The sequence below is a fragment of the Bos indicus x Bos taurus genome, chromosome 26, assembly GCF_003369695.1.
Source record: "Bos indicus x Bos taurus breed Angus x Brahman F1 hybrid chromosome 26, Bos_hybrid_MaternalHap_v2.0, whole genome shotgun sequence".
Classification (NCBI taxonomy): domain Eukaryota; kingdom Metazoa; phylum Chordata; class Mammalia; order Artiodactyla; family Bovidae; genus Bos; species Bos indicus x Bos taurus.
The window spans coordinates 27,880,542-27,903,116 of NC_040101.1; the positions used below are offsets into that span (position 1 = coordinate 27,880,542).

Here is a 22,575-nt window from a genome sequence, read left to right on the forward strand (position 1 = left end):
AAGAAATAAGGAAACAATAAAGCAAAAAATGAGATAGACAACATGCAATAGACAGTTAAAAAAATAAAATAACAAAGCTGGTTCTTTGAAAAGACAATGAAATTGATAAGAATTTGGCAAGTCAAGGGGAAAAAAAGAAAATGCAAATTATCAACAATAGGAAAGTAAAAGGGCCATAACTAGGGTCCCGTAGATGTTAAAAAGATACTTAAGCGCTTGTTTTGAACAATTCAAGTACATATATCAGAATATTTTTTAAAATATATTTGTAAAATTCTAAAAACAGAAAAATTCCTAGTAAAACACCAAAACTAAGAGATAGTATATAGTTCTAAATCTACAAAATGTATTAAATCCAGAACTAAAAACCTTCCCTAGAAAGACAACTCGAGGCCCAGTTGCTTCGCCAGTAAACTCTTCAAAACATTCAGAGAGGAAACAACTATTTTATATGAACTCTTCCAGAGACAGAAGAAGTGGAATACTTCCCAATTCATTTGATGAGGCAAGCACAAAATATGGCAAACGCAACAAGGAAGATTCTATGCTAATCTCCCTCTTTAACACAGATGTAATAATTCTTACCAAGTATCAGCCAATCCAAACACATATAAAAAAGAAGCAATACATTTCAAACTCCAAGAAAAGAGGATGCTCTGACATTTAAAAAACTCAGTGTAATTCATCACGTTATCAGAGGAGAGGAGAAAAGTCACATATAATCACCTCAATAAAAGAAGAAATAGCATATGACCAAATTCAGTATCGAGCATGACTTCAAAAACAAACAAAAAACCCCCAAAAACTCTTGGCAAAGTTAGGGTTATACGGAACCTTTTTTGATTTGATGAAGGGTATCTACACAAACGCTGGACTGGAAGAAACACAAACTGGAAACAAGATTGCAGGGAGAAGTATCAATAACCTCAGATATGCAGATGACACCACCCTTATGGCAGAAAGTGAAGAGGAACTCAAAAGCCTCTTGATGAAAGTGAAAGTGGAGAGTGAAAAAGTTGGCTTAAAGCTCAACATTCAGAAAACGAAGATCATGGCATCCGGTCTCACCACTTCATGGGAAATAGATGGGGAAACAGTGGAAACAGTGTCAGACTTTATTTTTCTGGGCTCCAAAATCACTGCAGATGGTGACTGCAGCCATGAAATTAAAAGACGCTTACTCCTTGGAAGGAAAGTTACGACCAACCTAGATAGCATATTCAAAAGCAGAGACATTACTTTGCCAACAAAGGTTCGTCTAGTCAAGGCTATGGTTTTTCCTGTGGTCATGTATGGATGTGAGAGTTGGACTGTGAAGAAGGCTGAGCGCCGAAGAATTGATGCTTTTGAACTGTGGTGTTGGAGAAGACTCTTGAGAGTCCCTTGGACTGCAAGGAGATCCAACCAGTCCATTCTGAAGGAGATCAGTCCTGGGTGTTCACTGGAAAGACTGATGCTCAAGCTGAAACTCCAATACTTTGGCCACCTCATGCGAAGTGTTGACTCACTGGAAAAGACTCTGATGCTGGGAGGGATTGGGGGCAGGAGGAGAAGGGGACGACAGAGGATGAGATGGCTGGATGGCATCACTGACTCGATGGACGTGAGTCTGGGTGAACTCTGGGAGTTGGTGATGGACAGAGAGGTCTGGAGTGCTGTGATTCATGGGGTCGCAAAGAGTTGGACACGACTGAGCGACTGATCTGATCTGATCTACACAAAATCTAAAGCAAACATCATCCTTAATGGTGAAGTACTGAATGCTTTCCCCCTGAAATGGGAAATACAAGAATACCCACTATTTCTTTTAGTATTCAACACTAAATTGGAGATACTAAGCAGAGCATTTAGGTGAAAAAAACCAATGGTATACAGTTTGAAAAGGAAAGAAATATCACTTGTTATTTGCATGACATGATTGAGTTCACACACACAAAAAAACCCCAAAACAATCTATATATAAACACTTAAAATCAAGAGAATTTACCAATATACTTGATTAAAAGTAACAGATGAAAGTCAATTGTTCTATGCATCAGGCTTGACATTTATGAAATAATTTAAGAACAGAACTATTTACAACAGCATTAACAAATGAGATACTTCAGAATAAACTAACAAAATAAAACCTCGACGCAGAAAGCTGTAAGTGTTGTTGAAACAAACAAAAGGCTAAATCAATAATGGAGGGTGATATACCACATTCAGAGATCTGAATGTTGGAAAGACATCAATTCTTTCTCAAATTGATCTCTAGAATCAATACAATCCCAATCAAAATTCCAGCAGGTTTATGCACATGGAAACTGATCCTAATCATAAAATGTAGATTAAAATACAAAGGTCCAAGAAAAGCTGAAACAATCTTGAAGAAATGCAGAGTTCAAGGACAGGACTTATATTAGCAAATATCAAGTCTCACATAAAACTGAAGTAATCAGGAATGTAGTACATGCACAAATAGAAAAACCAATCAATGCAACAGAACAAATAAATGTAAACAAAGGAATCTTATAAAATGCTGATAAGAATGTAAACTGACTCAACTACTCTGAAAACTACTTGGTGTTATTTACTAAAACTGAATATAAGTGTATCAGTTATGAGTAGATATATAAGTGTCATAGGATACTGTAACCTTGCTAATTCAAAGTGTAATCCAGAACCAGTACATCTGGAATTCCCTTAAGCTTGTTAGGCACACAGACTCTCAGGGCCTATCCCAGATCTGCTGAAGTAGACTGCATGTTAAGAAGACCCCCAGTGACTGATATGGACAAGATAGTTTAGGCAGCAATGCCCTAGGATCCAGCAATTTCACTCCCCGGTACACATACAGCCATCAGAAGTCCAGTCTCTTGACAAAACCCTTGTTAGCCTTTGCCCTGCTTCATTTTATACTCCAAGGCCAAATCTGCCTGTTACTTAACGTGTATCTTGACTTCCTACTTTTACATTCCAGTCCCCTATAATGAAAAGGACATCTTTGTTGGCTGTTAGTTCTAGAAGGTCTTCTACAGGTCTTCCCAGAACCATTCAACTTCAGCTTCTTCAGCATTGCTGGTTGAGGCATAGACTTGGATTACTGTGACACTGAATGGTTTGCCTTGGAAACCAAAAGAGATGATTCTGTTGTTTTTGAGAATGCACCCTAGAACTGCATTAGGACTCTTTGTTGACTATGAGGGCTACTCCATTTCTTCTAAGGGATTCTTGCCCACAGTAGCACATATAATGGTCATCTGAGTTAAATTCACCCATTTCAGTCCATTTTAATTCACTGATTCCTAAAGTGTCGATGTTCACTCTTGCCATCTCCTGTTTAACCACTTTCAATTTACCTTGATTCATGGACCTAACATTCCAGGTTCATATGCAATATTGTTCTTTACGTAATCAGACTTTACTTCCTTTACCAGTCACATCCACAACTGGGCATTGTTTTTGCTTTGGCTGTATCTTCATTCGTTCTGGAGTTATTTCTACACTCTTCTCCAGTAAGTAGCATTATTGGGCACTTACTGACCTGTGGAGTTCATCTTTCAGTATCCTATCTTTTTGTCTTTTCATACTGTTCATGGGGTTCTCAAGGCAAGAATACTGAAGTAGTCTGCAATTCCCTTCTCCAGTGGACCACATTTTGTCAGAACTCTCCACGAAGAATACAAGAGAAGACTCTATACATGGACATCACCAGATGGTTGATACCATCTGATAACATCAGACTGATTATATTCTCTGCAGCCAAAGATGGAGAAGCTCTATACAGTCAGCAAAAACAAGACCGGAAGCTGAGTGTGGCTCAGATCATGAACTCCTTATTGCCAAATTCAGACTTAAATTGAAGAAAGTAGGGAAAACCACTAGACCATTCAGGTATGACCTAAATCAAATCCCTTATCATTATACAGTGGAAGTGAGAAATAGATTCAAGGAATTAGATCTGATAGAGTGCCTGAAGAACTATGGGCAGAGGTTCATGGCAGAGGTTCATGACATTGTACAGGAGACAGGGATTAAGACCATCCCCAAGAAAAAGAAATGCAAAAAGGCAAAATGGTTGTCTGAGGAGGCCTTGCAAATAGCTGTGAAAAGAAGACAACTGAAAGGCAAAGGGGAAAAGGAAAGATATACCTACTTGAATGCAGAGTTCCAAAGAACAGCAAGGAAAAATAAGAAAGCCTTCCTCAGTGATCAATGCAAGGAAATAGAGGAAAACAACAGAATGGGAAAGACTAGAGATCTCTTCAAGAAAATTAGAGATACCAAGAGAACATTTCATGCAAAGATGGGCTCAATAAAGGACAGAAATGGTATGGACCTAACAGAAGCAGAAGATATTAAGAACAGGTGGCAAGAATACACAGAAGAACTGTACAAAGAAGATCTTCATGACCCAGATAACCATGATGGTGTGATCACTCAGTTAGGGCCAGACATCCTGGAATGTGAAGTCAAGTGGGCCTTAGAAAGCATCACTACGAACAAAGCTAGTGGAGGTGATGGAATTCCAGCTGAGCTATTTCAAATCCTAAAAGATGATGCTGTGAAAGTGCTGCACTCAGTATGCCAGCAAATTTGGAAAACTCAGCAGTGGCCACAGGACTGGAAAAGGTCAGTTTTCATTCCAATACCAAAGAAAGGCAATGCCAAAGAATAATCAAACTACCGCATAAGTGCTCTCATCTCACACACTAGCAAAATAATTCTCAAACTTCTCCAAGCCAGGCTTCAACAGTACATGAACCATGAACTTCCAGATGTTCAAGCTGGATTTAGAAAAGGCAGAGGAACCAGAGATCAAATTGCCAACATCTGTTGGATCATCTATAAAGCAAGAGAATTCCAGAAAAACATCTACTTCTGCTTTATTGACTATGCCAAAGCCTTTGACTGTGTGAATCACAATACACTGTGGAAAACTCTTCACGAGATGGGAATACCAGACCACCTTACATGCCTCCTGAGAAGTCTGTATGCAGGTCAGGAAGCAACAGTTACAACTGGACATGGAACAACAGACTGCCTCCAAATGAGGAAAAGGAGTACGTCAAGGCTGTATATTGTCATCCTGCTTATTTAACTTATATGCAGAGTACATCATGAGAAATGCTGGGCTGGAAGAAGCACAAGCTGGAATCAAGATTGCCAGGAGAAATATCAGTAACCTCAGATATGCAGATGACACCACCCTTATGGCAGAAAGTGAAGAGGAACTAAAAAGCCTCTTGATGAAAGTGAAAGAGGAGAGTGAAAAAGTTGGCTTAAAACTAAGCATTCAGAAAACTAAGATCATGGCATCCAGTCCCATCACTTCATGGCAAATAGATGGGGAAATGATGGAAACAGTGACAGACTTTATTATTTTGGGCTCCAGAATCACTGCAGATGGTGACTGCAGCCATGAAATTAAAAGACGCTTGCTCGTTGGAAGAAAAGCTATGACCAACCTAGACAGAACATTAAAAAGCAGAGACATTACTTTGCCAACAAAGGTCCGACTAGTCAAAGCTATGTTTTTTCCAGTAGTCATGTATGGATGTGAGAGTTGGACTGTAAAGAAAGCTGAGCACCAAAGAATTGATGCTTTTGAACTGTGGTGTTGGAGAAGACTCTTGGACTGCAAGATCAAACCAGTCAATCCTAAAGGAAATTAACCCTGAATATTCATTGCAAGGACTGATGCTGAAGCTGAAAACTCCAATACTCTTTGAGAAGAGCTGACTCACTGAAAACACACTGATGCTGGGAAAGATTGAAGGCAAGAGGAGAAGGGGACAACAGAGGATGAGATGGTTGGATGGCATCACCTATTCAATGGACATGAGTCTGAGCAAGCGCTGGAGATGGTGAAGGACAGGGAAGCCTGGCGTGCTGCAGTCCATGAGGTCACAAAGAGTTAGACATGACTGAGTGACTGAACTGATCAGAAATGCAGACAGATGTCCACCAACAGACATTACAAAAAGTATTAATAATATTAATAGCCAAAACCAAAAATTACCCCAAGGCCAGACAATGGAAAGAATCAGTTGTGGGATAATCACCAAAAAATGAGAAGAAACACTAACTATAATTCACAAATATATAGCTATATAAACAAAGCAGACCAAGAGAATACATCCTGTATGTTTTAATTTACATGATGTACAAAAACAGGAAAAACTATGCATTCTGAGGGCAGCAGTTATTACCTTTAGGTGACCCGGGAACATTACTCTCTCTTAGTTACTATTTCATGAGATGCAGTTTTACATGGATGGGAAAATCCATCAAACTGTATATATACATGCATTTTGTATACTTTCTGTATATATATTGTACTCTTTAAAAAGTTCTTTAAAAAGTGCCAGAAGATTAAATGGGTCACCTATATAGAAAATGAATTCTCTCTCAATAAGTCTGCCTTTTGTTTTTTTAAGTTCTGAAAGGACAGACACCAAAATTTAAAAAATTTTTTCCTCTGGGAGAGGCTTACAATGGTTGCATTCTTTTGTTTACTCTTCTGAGCTTCTTATTTCTTATTTTCTACCACTAAGGACACTAATTTAGTAAATTATTTTACAAATTTTTTGGAGGAAGATGGGGAGATTATTCCTAGCAATGACTTCCCAAGGGTTTCAGTGACTCTGAGAAACCATTCAAAAATTAAATAATTCTTACTATAAGTGAACAAAAACGTTGTAGTTCTAAAAGCTAATTTATGGCGCTTACACACAGTTCAGTTCAGTTCAGGCACTCAGTCGTGTCTGAGTCTTCACAATCCCATGAATGATGGACAGGCCTCCCTGTCCATCACCAACTCCCGGAGTTCACTCAGACTCACGTCCATTGAGTCGGTGATGCCATCCAGCCGTCTCATCCTCTGTCACCCCCTTCTCCTCCTGCCCCCAATCCCTCCCAGCATCAGAGTTCTAAAGAAAACAGGAATCCAGCTAGTTTAGGCAAAGAAGATAAATACAGGCAAAATTTCAATGCCTCAAGTTAAGCTCTGTGGTGTTGGAAAAATTTTTTAACTAGGAGTATATATTACTTTTACATTGTCAAGCTATAGATACCTTTTCGTGTCAATATTTTAAAGTTTACTTTATCTCCCTCCCCTTTGTTTAAAAACTTCTATAACATATAATTCACGGGCCGTATCTTTCACCCAAAGTATACAATTCAATGGTTTTCAGGATATTCGAGAGTTGTATGACCATCACCACTATCTCAGGTGGTGCTAGAGGTAAAGAACCTGCCTGCCAATGCAGGAGACAGAGGAGACACAGGTTCAATCCCTGGCTCTGGAAGATCCCCTGGAAGAGAGTGTGGCAACCCACTCCAGTATTCCTGCCTGGAGAATCCCATGGACAGAGGAGCCCGGGGAGCTGCATTGCATGGCATCACAAAGAGTCAGACACAGCTGAAGAAACAGCATGCATGCACCAATATCTAAAATGGCAGCACCTTTTCATCACTCCCAGAAGAAATCCATTCCAACCAGCAGTCACTCTCATGTCTCCCAATCCCTTCAGTTCAGTTCAGTCGCTCAGTCGTGTCCGACTCTTTGCGACCCCATGAATCGCAGCACGCCAGGCCTCCCTGTCCATCACCAACTCCTGGAGTTCACTCAGACTCACGTCCATTGAGTCAGTGATGCCATCCAGCCATCTCATCCTCTGTCGTCCCCTTCTTCTCCTGCCCCCAATCCCTCCCAGCATCAGAGTCTTTTCCAGTGAGTCAACTCTTTGCATGAGGTGGCCAAAGTACTGGAGTTTCAGCTTTAGCATCATTCCTTCCAAAGAACACCCAGGGCTGATCTCTTTCAGAATGGACTGGTTGGATCTCCTTGTAGTCCAAGGGACTCTCATGAGTCTTCTCCAACACCACAGTTCAAAAGCATCAATTCTTCAGCGCTCAGCCTTCTTCACAGTCCAACTCTCACATCCATACATGACCACAGGAAAAACCATAGCCTTGACTAGACAGACCTTTGTTGGCAAAGTAATGTCTCTGCTTTTGAATATGCAATCTAGGTTGGTCATAACTTTCCTTCCAAGGAGTAAGCATCTTTTAATTTCATGGCTGCAGTCACCATCTGCGGTCCCCTCACCATTAGGCAAGCACTAAGTCACTTTCTGTCTCTACAGATTTTCCTATTCTGGACATTCAACAACTTTTTGTCGTTTGCACAGAACAAGTTTTGCAATTGTTTTGTAAATAGATTCCTAAGTATTCTGACTATAAATAGAAATGTCTTAATCTCATTGTTGAATTGTTCATTGTAAATGCATAAAAATACAAATGACTTTCCTATACTATTGCTACCCTCCCTGATATCCAGGTGAACTCACTCACTAATTCTTATAGTTCTATACTGGATACATTAGGAATTTCTATAAATATATACAAGATCATGTCATCTGCAAACATAGTTTTACTTCTTCCTTTCCAACCTGGGCACCTACCTTATCCTTGTAGGGGCTGGAGATTATATATATCACCTATCACCAACACATTGATATTTTAAAGACCATCCTGCCTAGAGGCACCACAGTATTTTTTCAAGTTCCATGAAGCTGTCCACTCTTAATTAGCATATACACATTAAGGATACATGTTAATTTCTAGAACAAAACAGTAGCCTAGGAATAATACATACGGTTACATTTGAGAGCGAAAAGAAAAGAGTGGAAAGTACTTATCTTTAGGAGTATTGAGTAACTTGTCAATTATGCATATTGATGTGGTTAGCCAGGCCATTCTAATTTCCTTTGCTATTACACTAAAGAGAGTCCTGAGGGACTTCCTTCCTCTAGAGGCTGGTAAATCTACTCTGCAAATATAACAAGTATGCATCTCATGAGTTCCCACCCCACCTGAAGTCATATTTGCACTGTGAATAAGAAAGCCAGTATAAATAAATAACTCATCCCGCTTTTACAAAGCAGGAGATAATTACTCATGAAAATGTTTCTATAAAAGCCACCTAGGTAGGTACCATTTTATGCAGCATCAAAATAGATTTTACAAACTCTCTAACTTAAAGATATCCAGAAACAGGGGGAAGAAATAAAACCTGAATGCTGACATAAGGCTATCAACATGGGATATGTCCTGTGTAGTGCAAGTCATGCTAAATGTATGACTTTTTATGCTCAAGGAGATATCTGTTCTAAACCTTCATAAGTCCAGAGGTAACATCAGTTTATCCTTTTATCCTTTCAGTGTTTTCATTCCTTGAGTTGCTATATATTACTACATACTTGGTCATTTGTTAAGAGGGAGGAAATGAAATCACGTTAGAAATCTAATGGGACTGCCAAGAAGATAGAAGTAGACATATCCATTGCAGTTTTATCTCTGAATAAAATACATTACATTGATTAGAACCTTCATATTCTATCACATAACAGTATTTTTAACCTATACTCTATGGGTCTTTTTCCTGAACTGCTTTTCCATAGAAATTACACTTTACAAATATTTAAACAGACAACTTAAATATAGCTGGTCTATAGCTTGTGGAACTTAACACTTTAGAATGCTGCTGTATATACATAAATATTAAAACCAAAACACTAGACTTTACATCTGTGTTTCCAGTATATTTATTCGTCAGAATTTGAAACAAACTTTTACATACACTCAATATCTAAATTATAGCAGGTTGTATTATGTTTCTAAATCAGAAATAAAATCTCCCATAGAAATAAGGTCGTAAGTTGTTGTAAGATTTTTTTCATGGAAAGCTGTTTATGGGAGAGGCTTCCCTGGTGGTCCAGTGGTTAGAACTCTGTACTCCCACTATAGGGGACACAGGTTAGATTCCTGTTTAGGGAGCTAAGATCCACATGTCATGTGGCAAAAAAAAAAAAAAAAAACTTAAAAAAAACCTATTTAAAAATTAAAGAGTTGCTAAAATCTACCACTTAAATACAGTATTGGACTCAGCAATAATACAGTCAACAAACTTTTGTGGACTATTCTAGCTACCTAACTATGATGGGCTCAATAAAGGACAGAATTGGTATGGACCTAACGGAAGCAGAAGATATTAAGAAGAGGTGGCAAGAATACACAGAAGAACTATACAAAAAAGATCTTCCTGACCCAGATAACCACGATGGTGTGATCACTCAGATAGGGCCAGAAATCCTGAAATGTGAAGTCAAGTGGGCCTTAGGAAGCATCACAACAAACAAAGCTAGTGGAAGTGATGGCATTCCAGCTGAGCTATTTCAAATCCTAAATGATGATGCTGTGAAAGTGCTGCACTCAATATGCCAGCAAATTTGGAACACTCAGCAGTGGCCACAGGACTGGAAAAGGTCAGTTTTCATTCCAATCCCAAAGAAAGGCAATGCCAAAGAATGCTCAAACTACTGCACAATTGCACTCATCTCACACGCTAATAAAGTGATGCTCAAAATTCTCCAAGCCAGGCTTCAGCAATACATGAACCATGAACTTACAGATGTTCAAGCTGGTTTTAGAAAAGGCAGAGGAACCAGAGATCGAATTGCCAACATCTGCTGGATCATTGAAAAAGCAAGAGAGTTCCAGAAAAACATCTATTTCTGCTTTATTGACTATGCCAAAGCTTTTGACTGTGTGGATCACCACAAACTGTGGAAAATTCTTAAAGAGATGGGAATATCAGACTACCTGACCTGCCTCTTGAGATATCTGTATGCAGGCCAGGAAGCAACAGTTAGAACTGGACACGGAAAATCTGATTCCAAACAGGAATTGTCACCCTGCTTATTTAACGTATATGCAGCATACATCATGAGAAACGCTGGCCTGGATGAAGCACAAGCTGGAATCAAGATTGCCAGGAAAGAGAGCAATAACCTCAGATACGCAGATGATACCACACTTACGGCAGAAAGGAAAGAAGAACTAAAGAGCCTCTTGATGAAAGTGAAAGAGGAGAGTGAAAAAGTTGGCTTACAGCTCAACATTCAGAAAACTAAGATCATGGCATCCAGTCCCATCACTTCATGGGAAATAGATGGGGAAATAGTGGAAACAGTGGCTGACTTTATTTTTGGGGTTCCAAAATCACTGCAGATGATGACTGCAGCCATGAAATTAAAAGATGCTTACTCCTTGGAAGGAAAGTTATGACCAACCTAGACAGCATATTAAAAAGCAGAGACATTACTTTGCCAACAAAGGTCCATCTAGTCAAGGCTATGGTTTTTCCAGTAGTCACATATGGATGTGAGAGTTGGACTGTGAAGAAAGCTGAGCGCCGAAGAATTGATGCTTTTGAACTGTGGTGTTGGAGAAGACTCTTGAGAGTCCTTTGGACTGCAAGGAGATCCAACCAGTCCATCCTAAAGGAGATCAGCCCTGAGTTTTCATTGGAAGGACTGATGCTGAAACTCCAATACTTTGGCCACCTGGTGTGAAGAGCTGACTCATCTGAAAAGACTCTGATGCTGAGAAAGATTGCAGGCAGGCAGGCAGAAGGGGACGACAGAGGATGAGATGGTTGGATGGCATCACCGACTCAATGGACATGAGTTTGGGTGAACTCTGGGAATTGGTGATGGACAAGGAGGCCTGCATGCTGAGGTCCATGGGGTCACAAAGAGTTGGACACAACTGAGTGACTGAAGTGAACTGAACTATGATATTCTAGTTACCTAACCGTGATAACACAGAACATTATTTTTAATACTAAGCAAAGGCATTTTTCAAGGTCTTTTAAAAATACTGTGACTTTTGTCCCCCTTCACAGTCATTTAAATTAATTCTTTAAGGTCCTCAAAGTCTATAATGTCAATTGAAAGAAAAACATAGAAAGAAGAAGTAAAGAAATACAATAGCAGTTGATTGGAGAAAAGACAGAAATAATATTTCCTTCACAGGAAAAAGGAAAGGAAGTTGAAACTTTAGGAATGCAACTTTTCTTCTTTAACCCTTCTGGTGACTGTGACCATGTGGCAAGAAAATAACAAAACTGAAGACTGCCCATCAGCACAGCATAGGAATGTTCACACATGGCATTCAAGTCATGCACTTGCTGTATTTCAGAGTGTCTGTACATATTTCTTCAATGGTATTTCAAATTCAAACAGAAAACTCTTTACCTTCTACTTGGGTATATAGAAAATATCAATGGATTAATTGTAAATGATCAGATAAACTATTTACTATAATGAATACACTCATTCTCCTTACTTTGAAAAAAGGATTTATTTCATCTACATTTCCCACTGTTCAGTGAGGTTTTTTACGCGGGCGACAAAGACTTCTCTCTTTAAGCAATATTACGTTAGTCGCTCAGGCATGTCCGACATTTTGCAACACCATGGACTGTAGTCTGCCAGGCTCCTCTGTCCGTGGGTTTTCCACGCAAGAATACTGGAGTGAGTTGCCATGCCCTTCTCCAGGGGATCCTCCCAACCCAGGGATCAAACCTGGGTCTCCCACATTGCAAGTAGATTCTTTACCATTTGAGCTACTCAAGTATTTGGCTTTAAAATGAACAAACATATATCAAAGTAACCTGAGATCTAGTCATTCCTTTCCCCTGGACCTCCACTGGCATGAAGTAACCTGGATTTGCCTTGGTAATAACAAGCTACTGGGAGAATATGGTACAATGTTCCTTAGCTGAAGCATCAGCTCTCCAGGTTCCTAGCAGGGTTTGTGAGCACAACCTGCTTCCCTTTGATCTGCTCGCCTACTGCTACTGCAGCCCTCCAGATCACTTCCCCTACAGCATTCCTTAGCAAATGCTCAGCCTCATTTTTACTTCTACTTTCTCTTTCTTCCTACTACCTTGAAGTGAAAGTCATTCAGTTGTGTCTGACTCTTTGCCACCCCATGGACTATATAGCCCATGGAATTCTCCAGGCCAGAATACCAGAGTGGGTAACCTTTCCTTCTCCACAGGATCTTCCCAACCCAGAGATCAAACCCAGGTCTTCTACTACCTTACTTTGACGCTTATTCTAAATAGATCATTTGGTCATTCTGTTTCTTTATACTTAACTAACTGTTGTTTTCACGAGAGAGCTCTACAACTAGAAAATACTCCTCAGGAACAAGGACTCAGCAGGAGGTATTATCGAAATTTAAATGTTTCAATATTCAGACAAAGGCATTATTTTCCCATATATTTAGATTAGAAATCCAGCACTTTATCATATTTATCTCTTTTGTAGTGGAGTAATATGGGGTCTAATTCCCCTCCCCTTGGGTCTGGTTGGCTCTGACTCATCGGAAACCAAAAAATGAGAAGTGAAGCAATTTCTGGAACCAGGTCAGAAGCAACCCAGTAGCGTCCTCATGTTCTATTGGGATATTTCATCTCTGGACAGGTCATCTCCAAAAAGTTCCCTGGGCAAACTCTCCCTCTCAGAACACAGCCATCATGCATACACATTCAAGTCAATAGAAAAGCCATGCAGAAATGCTCTGGCCAGGAGTTTCAGCTGAGCAGCATCTTCAAGTGTGAGCACTAGACATGGGAGTGAAGAAGTCTCCAGCTGATTCTGCCCGCCAGCTGCTGCTTCTTGGCTGAAACCCTAGATTTCAGAGAACAGAGCAAGCCATCCCTGTTATGCCCTGTCTGAGATCCACAGAATCTATCTGTGTGTGTGATAAAATGACTTTTTAAACGTTAAACCACTAACATTTGGGGTAGTTTGCTACATGGCAATCAATAAGAGTCTCCAGTTACGAATTTCAGAAAGAAAATCAAGAAAACAGGAAAAACTAGCCAAGTAGTATTTGCAAAGAACATGCATCTTCAAACTAAAATGGCCTACCAATGGCCAATACAACAAATTTTAAAAGGTTTATGTCAAGATGTATCATTGCAATCTCTCAAAGATCACATATAAAATCAGACCTCTACACAGGAACAAGCATTGGGATTGGACTGGCCTCCTCATCACTGAGACTGGACGCTAACAGATAGTATAACAATCCATCAGAATTCTCAGGGAAAACACCCAACCCAACCAGCCATTATATGTACAGAGGGAATAAAAGGACTCAAAAAGTGTACTTCCTTCACATTTTTCAATAAGGTGGTTCTTAAGGATATGTTCCATCATAATCAGGGAGTATGTCAAGAAAGAATGACATTTTAGAAAAAAGACCACATAAGAAAGGAAAGGTAATCAGGATATAGTGCTAGGATGAGAAGTGAACAGTATTTATGTAGTCATAATAATGTAAGTGATTTATAGATTCAACCTATATACAAAGCAAAGACATCTAAATTGCAGTTACATTACAGAATGGAATAAAAATCTCACCAGCTTTGATGAAGTCCTTTACTTTTAAAAACAAAAAGTAAAAAGATACCACAAGTTGGAATTATAAGAGGGAAGATGAAAAAAAGGTAAAGGCGCTACTGTTCTAACCACTTAAACAGGTAAAACCAAACTTCTGTTTTTTGGTGTGTTTTTTAAGTCTACAAAATTGATAAATCTCTAGCAAGAATAACAAAGAAAAAAACAGACAACATGAATTTTTGTCAGGAATGAAAGGAGGGAATTTCAATACAGGCATTGAAAGAAGAGAACACTGCAAACAATGCTACAACACAAATTCAACAATTTAGGTAAATGGGCCAATTCCTTAAAAACTCCAAGCCATCAAGACTTATCCAAGGTGAAAGGGAGAACTCAAACATTTAACAAAATTTAACTATAGACAAAAACCTTTTGTCTATCATTTCACAGATGCAGAGAACAAACTAGTGGTTAACAGTGGGAGAGGGTAGGAGAGAAGGGCCAATAATGGAGGAGGGAATTAAGAGTACGAACTATTAGGTGAGTTACAAGGATATACTGTACAACACAGGGATTAGTTACTGTAAAATACTGGCTCTAATCCCTAACTATAAATGCAGTATAACCTTTACAAACTGTGAATCACTGTGGTATACATCTGTAACTCATAAAATATTGTAGAGCAACTATACTTCAGTTTAAAAAAAAAAATCTGGGGAAAAATTCTCCAGGCCCCTATGATTTCACTGGTAAATTCTCTCTCCCTCTTTAGTCGTGAAGTCATGTCTGACTCTTGCGACCCCATGGACTGTATGTAGCCTGCCAGGCTCCTCTGTCCATGGGATTCTCTAGGCAAGAATACTGGAGTGGGTTGCCATTTCCTTCTACCAAACATCTAAAAAAGAAGTAATGCTAAATATATGTAGTCTCTACAGAAAATGGGCTTCCCTTGTGGCTCAGCTGGTAAAGAATCTCCCTGCAATGTGGGAGACCTGGATTCGATCCCTGGGTTGGGAAGATCCTTTGGAGAAGGGAAAGGCTACCCACTCCAGCATTCTGGCCTGGAGAATTCCTGTATAGTCCATGGGGTCACAAAGAGTTGGACACAACTGAATAACTTTCACTTTCACTTTTCACTACAGAAAATATAAGAGGAAGGCACACTTCCCATTCTATGAGACCAGCACTACTGTGATTCCAAAGAGAGACACTGAAGGAAAACTACAGACCAATATCCCTTCCTAACAAACCTATATACTCAAAATTCCTCAATATAATACAGCCAGTCCTCTCCATCTGTGGGTTCCACATCTGAATTAAACTAACTGTGGATCAAAGATTTCAGGGGAAAAAATGGCAAAATAAAATAACAAAACTTCAATTTCCCTCACAGTATTTGCATTATATTTACAACTACTTATATAACATTGGTGGCTCAGATGGTAAAGAATCTGCCAGCAATACCAGAGACCTGAGTTCAATCCCTGGATTGGGAAGAGCCTTCTCCAGTATCCTTGCCTGGAGAATTCCATGGATAGAGGAGCCTGACAGGCTACAGTCCATGGGGTCACAAAGAGCTGGACACAACTGAGCAACTTTCACAAGAAACTTTCACACAAACACACAACATGTAAATGCTATGTAAACAGATGTAAATACAATATAAATACTATGTAAATAGTTGCTGGCATATACAGCAAATTCAAGTTTTGGTTTTCAGAACTTTCCAGAAATTGTTTGAATACTTTGTATCTACCAGTTGGCTGCATACAAGGATGGGGGACACGTAGATTCCCCATCTTCCACTATTGAAAATCCATCCTTGAGTAAATGTACTGGTGAGGGTTTAATTATGATTCCCGTTTTCTAGATCAGGAAAATGAAGCTTGGAGAGATTAACTAGATTTGTTCAAGATTGATCCCACAGCTGGAAAATGAGAGTGCCAAGGTTCAAATCTAGGGCTGACACCAAAGCCTGTACTCTTAAATACTGAGCTTATGCTGTGGCAGCAAGAGAATCAGGAACAGGGGAGGAGTCACACCCCCACTCACAAGAAGGCCGACTGTGCACAGCTCAGCCTCCCAGCCTTCCCCCAGCACAGCCTCCCCTCCCATTCACCAGCACCCAGACGGAAAGGCAGAAAGGAACTGGAGCTGCTTCTCGTAAAGGCTACCCCCAACTAAGACGGGCACCAAGCAAAGTCTTTGGCAGATATGTTTACACAGAAGAATGCCAAGGGCCATGCTTCCTGCCCTCAGAAAGCTTGGTCTAGTTTATACCCAAAGATCATGTCCTCCAATTGCCCACAATACATGGTGTGCTCAGGGACTGTAGTACATGTGCACATATACATCAGCGTGTGTAGTGGATGTAACAGTCATGCAAATGCACATGTATATGGAGAGCACTAGAGAGTCTCCTGAAGCCCTAGTAGTGCCACTCTACTTAATAATATAATCACTCATACAACTGAGCTAAATGGACTCTCACCCTGGCTATGAGAATTAAAAAAAAAAGTTTACTAAGAGCACATCCAAGACCTTAAGGGTTACTACTGGTTAAACTACTAAGAACTCTTTCAAAGTAGCCTCAAGCACTTAAACATATCTATATACATACAAAATCAAGACTCAGGTAACTGAAAATTCCTTAAAGATCATGCAAGGTAACATGTGGTTTACATTTTATACATACATATATAAATATATATATAATTATTTATATGAAATTAAAAGATGCTTACTCCTTGGAGGAAAAGCTATGACCAACCTAGACAGAATATTAAAAAGCAGAGACATTACTTTACCAACAAAAGTCCGTCTAGTAAAAGTTATGGTTTTTCCAGTAGTCATGTACAGATTTGAGAGTTGGACTATAAAGAAAGCTGAGTACCGAAGAATTGATGCTTTTGAACTGTGGTGTTAGAGAAGACTCTTGAGAGTCCCTTGGACAGCAAGGAGATCCAACCAGTCCATCCTAAAGGAGATCAGTCCTGCATATTCATTGGAAGGACTCATGCTGAAGCTGAAACTCCAATCCTTTGGTCACCTGATGCGAAGAGCTGACTCATTGGAAAAGACCCTGATGCTGGGAAAGATTGAAGGTGGGAGAAGGGGACAACAGAGGATGAGCTGGTTGGACAGCATCACCAATGCAATGGATATGAGTTTGAGTAGGCTCCAGGAGTTGGTGATGGACAGGAAAGCCTGGCGTGCTACAGTCCATGCGGTCACAAAGAGTCGGACATGACTGAGCAACTGAACTGATATACACATATACACACAAATGATAATATACATTCCTTGAAAAATACTGTTTAGCAAAGCAAGTGACAAAGGATTAATCTCCAAATAAACAAACAGCTCATGCATCTCCATATCAAAAAAACAGCCTAATCAAAAAATGGGTGGAAGACCTAAACAGACATTTCTCCAAAGAAGACGTACAGATGGCCAAACACATGGAAAGACACTCAACATCATTCATTATTAGAGAAATGTAAATCAAAACTACAATGAAGTATCAGCTCACACTGGTCAGAATGGCCATCATCCCAAAGTCCACACACGGTAAATGATGGAGAGGGTGTGGAGGAAACGGAATCTTCCTACTGCTAGTGGGAATGTAAACTGATAAATCCACTATGGAGAACACTATGGAGGCTCCTTACAGAACTAAAAATGGAACTACCATGCGACCCAGCAATCCCACTACTGGGCATATTCCCAGAGAAAAGCCTAATTCAAAAAGACACACGCACTCCAACATTCACTGTCGCACTATTTACAAGAGCCAGGACATGGAAACAATCTAAATGTCCGTCAGCAGAGGAATGGATGAAGAAGATGTGGTCCATAAACACAGTGGAACACTAGTCAGAAAAAGGAACGAAACTGGGTCATTTGTAGAGACACAGTTGAAAAGAGAGACTAATACAGAGTGAAGTCAGAAAGAGAAAAACAAATATCACATATTATCCCATGCATATATGTGGAATCTGAAAACATGTATAGACAATTTACAAAGCAGAAATAGAGATAGAGACAAAGAACAAACGTATGGATACCAAGGGGTAAGGGGAGGGTGGGGCGAGGCAAATTGGGAGACTGAGATTGACATATATACACTGTTGACACTATGTATAAAATAGATAATTAATGAGAACCTTAAAAGAGTAAAATATACTGGATATGTAAAAGTTTTTAAAGCAGTTAAAAAAAGAAAAATACTGTGTTTATAATTTTAAGCTAGTTAGTTTAGACCGGCCTTCCCTCTACTCCCTCAAATATTTTTAAAGTTAGTATGGCTTTTTAACATACGATGGAAACTAAGAAACAAAGTAAACAAAATTCTAAGAGCTAAGCAAACCAATGACGAAACGTGGGAGATCACCGTAATGGGAGAAAATCAGACGTCACAGTTCAAATCCTGAGATCATATACCACAATTTAAAAAGAAGGCAATCCAAAATAATTCATAAAAATATCCATTTTAATCAATGTCTTATTTCCTCCAATTATCTCTATCTCATTTTAGCTAGAAAGGATTTCATGAGAGAGAAGAAGAGAGAGAACACACTCATTGAAAATGACAAATTTCCTAGGACCACAATTTCTGAGGCCCCAGCCCAGCACCTTACACCATTTCTTAGTTCAGGATGGCATGTGTACTTCATTTTACCTTTCTGTCTCTCAACCGCTCACATATATAGGGACGATGACCCTCTCACATATATGCAATTTTCATGTGTAACAAATACTTTTCTTCCAATTTTATGATATATACTTAACATACATCAGCAGTGCATAAGTTTAAGATGTATAGTATTATAATTTGACATCATGAAATCATCACAAAATATCCATGAGATGATGAATGTTTACTAATCTTGTTATAATTAGTAAACATCCATCATCTCATATAGATACAAAAAGTTTTTCCTTGTGATGAAAATTCTTGGTAGTAAATCCTAACAACTTTCATATGTAACACAGTATTAACTGTCACATCCCTAGGACTTCTTTTTTTAATTGAAGGATAATTACTTTACAGAATTTTGCTGTTTTCTGTCAAACTTCAACATGAATCAGCCATAGGTATACATATAGCCCCTCCCTTTTAAACCTCCCTCCCCATCCCACCCTTCTAGGTTGATACAGAGCCACTGTTTGAGTTTCCTGAGCCATACAGCAAATTCCCATTGGCTATCTAGTTTACATATGGTAATGTAAGTTTCCATGTTACTCTTTCCATACATCTCACCCTCTCCTCCCCTCTCTCCACGTCCAGAAGTTCATTCTCTATGTCTGTTTCTCCACTGCTGCTGCCCTGTAAATAAATTCTTCAGTACCATTTTTCTAGATTCCGTACATATGCATTAGAATATGTATTTATCTTTCTCTTTCTGACTTACTTCACTCTGTTTAATAGGTTCTAGGTTCATTCACCTCATTAGAACTGACCCAAAGGCATTCCTTTTTATGGCTGAGTACTGTTCCATTGTGAAATATGTACCACAACTTCTTTATCCATTCATCTGTCAGTGGACATCTAGGTTGCTTCCATGTTCTAGCTATTATAAATAATAGTCCTGCAATGAACAATGGGATACATGTCTCTTTCCCATGTATCTAGCTATTATGAATAATAGTCCTGCAATGAACAGTCCTGCAATGAACAATGGGATACATGTGTCTCTTTCAATTTTGGTTTTCTCAGGGTATATGCCTAGCAGTGGGATTGCTGGGTCATATGGTAGTTTTATTCCTCGTTTTTTTAAGGAATCTCCATATAATCTTCCATAGTAGCTGTATCAATTTACATTCCCACCAACAGTGAAAAAGCATTCCCTTTTCTCCACACCCTCTCCAGCATTTATTGTTTGTAGACCTTTAGATGATGGCCATTCTGACCGGTGTAAGGTGGTATCTCATTGTAGTTTTGATTTGCGTTTCTCTAATAATGAGTGATGTTGAGCATCTTTTCATGTGCTTGTTAGCCATCTATATGCCTTTTTTGGAGAAATGTCTTCTTTAGGTCTTCTCCCCACTTTTTGATTGAGTTGTTTGTTTTTCTGGCATTGAGTTGTCTGAGCTGCTTGTATATTTTGGAAATTAATCCTTTGTCAGTTATCTCATTTGCTATTTTCTCCCATTCTGAGGGTTGTCTTTTCACCTTGCTTATAGTTTCCTTTGCTGTGCAAAAAGCTTTTAAGTTTAATCAGGTTCCTTAGGACTTCTTTTTCTGATAACTGGAAGTTTCTACTTTTTCATTGCCTTCATCCAATTCCTCTTCCTTCTCCCCTCCACCTCCAGTAACCACAAATTTGATCTGTGGTTTATTCTTGAAATATAGTTAACCTATTATTAAATGTTAGTTCCTATTACACAACAGTGATTTGATAATTCTAAACATTTCAAAAGGATTACTACAATAAGTGATTATGACCTATCACCATACAAAGATACTACATAATTATTGATTATATCCCATATCGTACATTTCATGACTGTGACTCATTTATTTTGCAACTGGAAGTTTGTACCTGTTAATATCCCTTACCTATTTCTCTCCCCTCCATATCCTCAACCCATCTGGCAATCCAAAATTAAATTTTAGTTTTTCTAAACATGGAAATTTACATTATCATGTGTAAAATAGATAGCCAGTGGGAATTTGCTGCACAACTCAAGGAACTCAAACTGGGGCTCCATAACAACCTAGAGGCGTGGGAAGGAAGGTGGGAGGGGGGTTCAAGAGGGAGGGGATACATATACATATGTATGCCTATGACTGATTCATGTTGATGTTTAGAAGAAACCAAGACAATTCTGTAAAACAATTTTCCTTTAATTTTAAAAATAAATTTTAAAAGTTTTAGTTTCTTCTGTTGATCTGACTCATGTCAATTTAATTCCTAGCCTAGAGAGAAGAACCTAAAAGGGTAGAGTTCTTCCTTCCTGACAGGTCTCAGTCTTAGAGATCTCTTCTCTCCAACGATAAGGAAACCTCTCTGTTTGGTTGGAGGATGGGGTAAAAGAAACAATATAGTACATTTCCGCAAAGATCTTTAAAAGTCCACCCCCTCAAACAACCAATCGAGGCACTGCACGTTAAGGAAGGGATGAAGACACCCCTCTCACACCTCACAATTCAAAAAGTGGACAGGTCAGAAAGAGGATCGAGGTTACACTAAATCCACCATCCACCAAGGAAAAGCAGCCAAGATGCAGGTTACCATGATGACCATCACTCTGGAGGTTGAACCCCCGGATACAACAGAAAATGTAAAGACCAGGATCCAGGATAAGGAATTTCCTTCTGATCAAAGACTTCTCTTTGCTGGCAAGCAACTGGAAGACGGACTCTGACTTCAACATCCAAAGGAGGCTACTCTTCATCTTGTGTGGTGGTGCTAAGAGAGAATCTTACACCACTCCGAAAAGAATGAGGGAAAGAAGGTTAAGCTGGCTGTCCCAAAATACCGTAAGGTAGATGAGAATGGTAAAAATAAGCCACCTTCCGAGGGAGTGCCCTTCAGATGAATGTGGGTGCTGGCTTTTATGGCCAGTCACTTTGACAGATGCTATTGTGGCCTATGTGGTCTGATCTGCTGTTTCAAGAAACCAGAAAACAAGTAATTTTACACTGGTTAACAAAAGACATGAACTAACAGGCTAAAAAAAAGATTACACAAAAGAAACGCAGTATGCAGGGTTGGTGACGAGTGTTCTAGATTAGGAACTGGGCTTGTTCTCTCCTCACTGCTATCACCGGCCTTATGCCCGGTCCACCTGAAAGCCCAAGGGACTGGAAATGTAAGGGACTGCAATGACACGGGGGACGTCCCTGGTGGTCCAGTGGTTAAGACTCTGTGCCTTCACTGCAGGGGACAGAGGTTCGATCCCTGGTTTGGGGAACTAGGATCCAGCATGCTGTGCAGCATGACCACAAATCAAATTTTTTTTAAAAAAAGATACTCTTCCTACCATACTAATTACCTTCAAAGAACTAGGAGCCCTAGAGTTCAACAAATGAGTGAAGAGGACATTTTAAAAAACCCAAAGTACATTTAAGTGTTTCATCTTCTTAGTGTAGTTAGACATCACTCACTTCAACTAGGAACTCACACACGAGTTTTTTCTTCCCTGGCACAACAGGCCAGCCTCAATTTAAAAAAATTATTTGCTGAAGCAGCCTCAGGGGAAGAGGCAAGGAAAAAAGACCACAGCTACGTTTTTAGATAAGACAGAACTTACTGAAGGAAGAGTACTTTTCTTCAGGAGTTTTTCAAGATGACCGAAAAGATAATGAACAGTTCCCCGGTTC

General features: G+C 39.4%; 1 protein-coding gene and 1 pseudogene across 2 annotated transcripts in view; one reads left to right on the forward strand and one right to left on the reverse strand.

Annotated features, from left to right (window-relative positions):
- CNNM2 (cyclin and CBS domain divalent metal cation transport mediator 2) overlaps positions 1–22,575 on the reverse strand; it is a 186,470-nt gene that overhangs the window by 90,866 nt on the left and 73,029 nt on the right. The window lies entirely within an intron of this gene.
- Positions 21,146–22,141, forward strand: LOC113884264 (annotated as a pseudogene).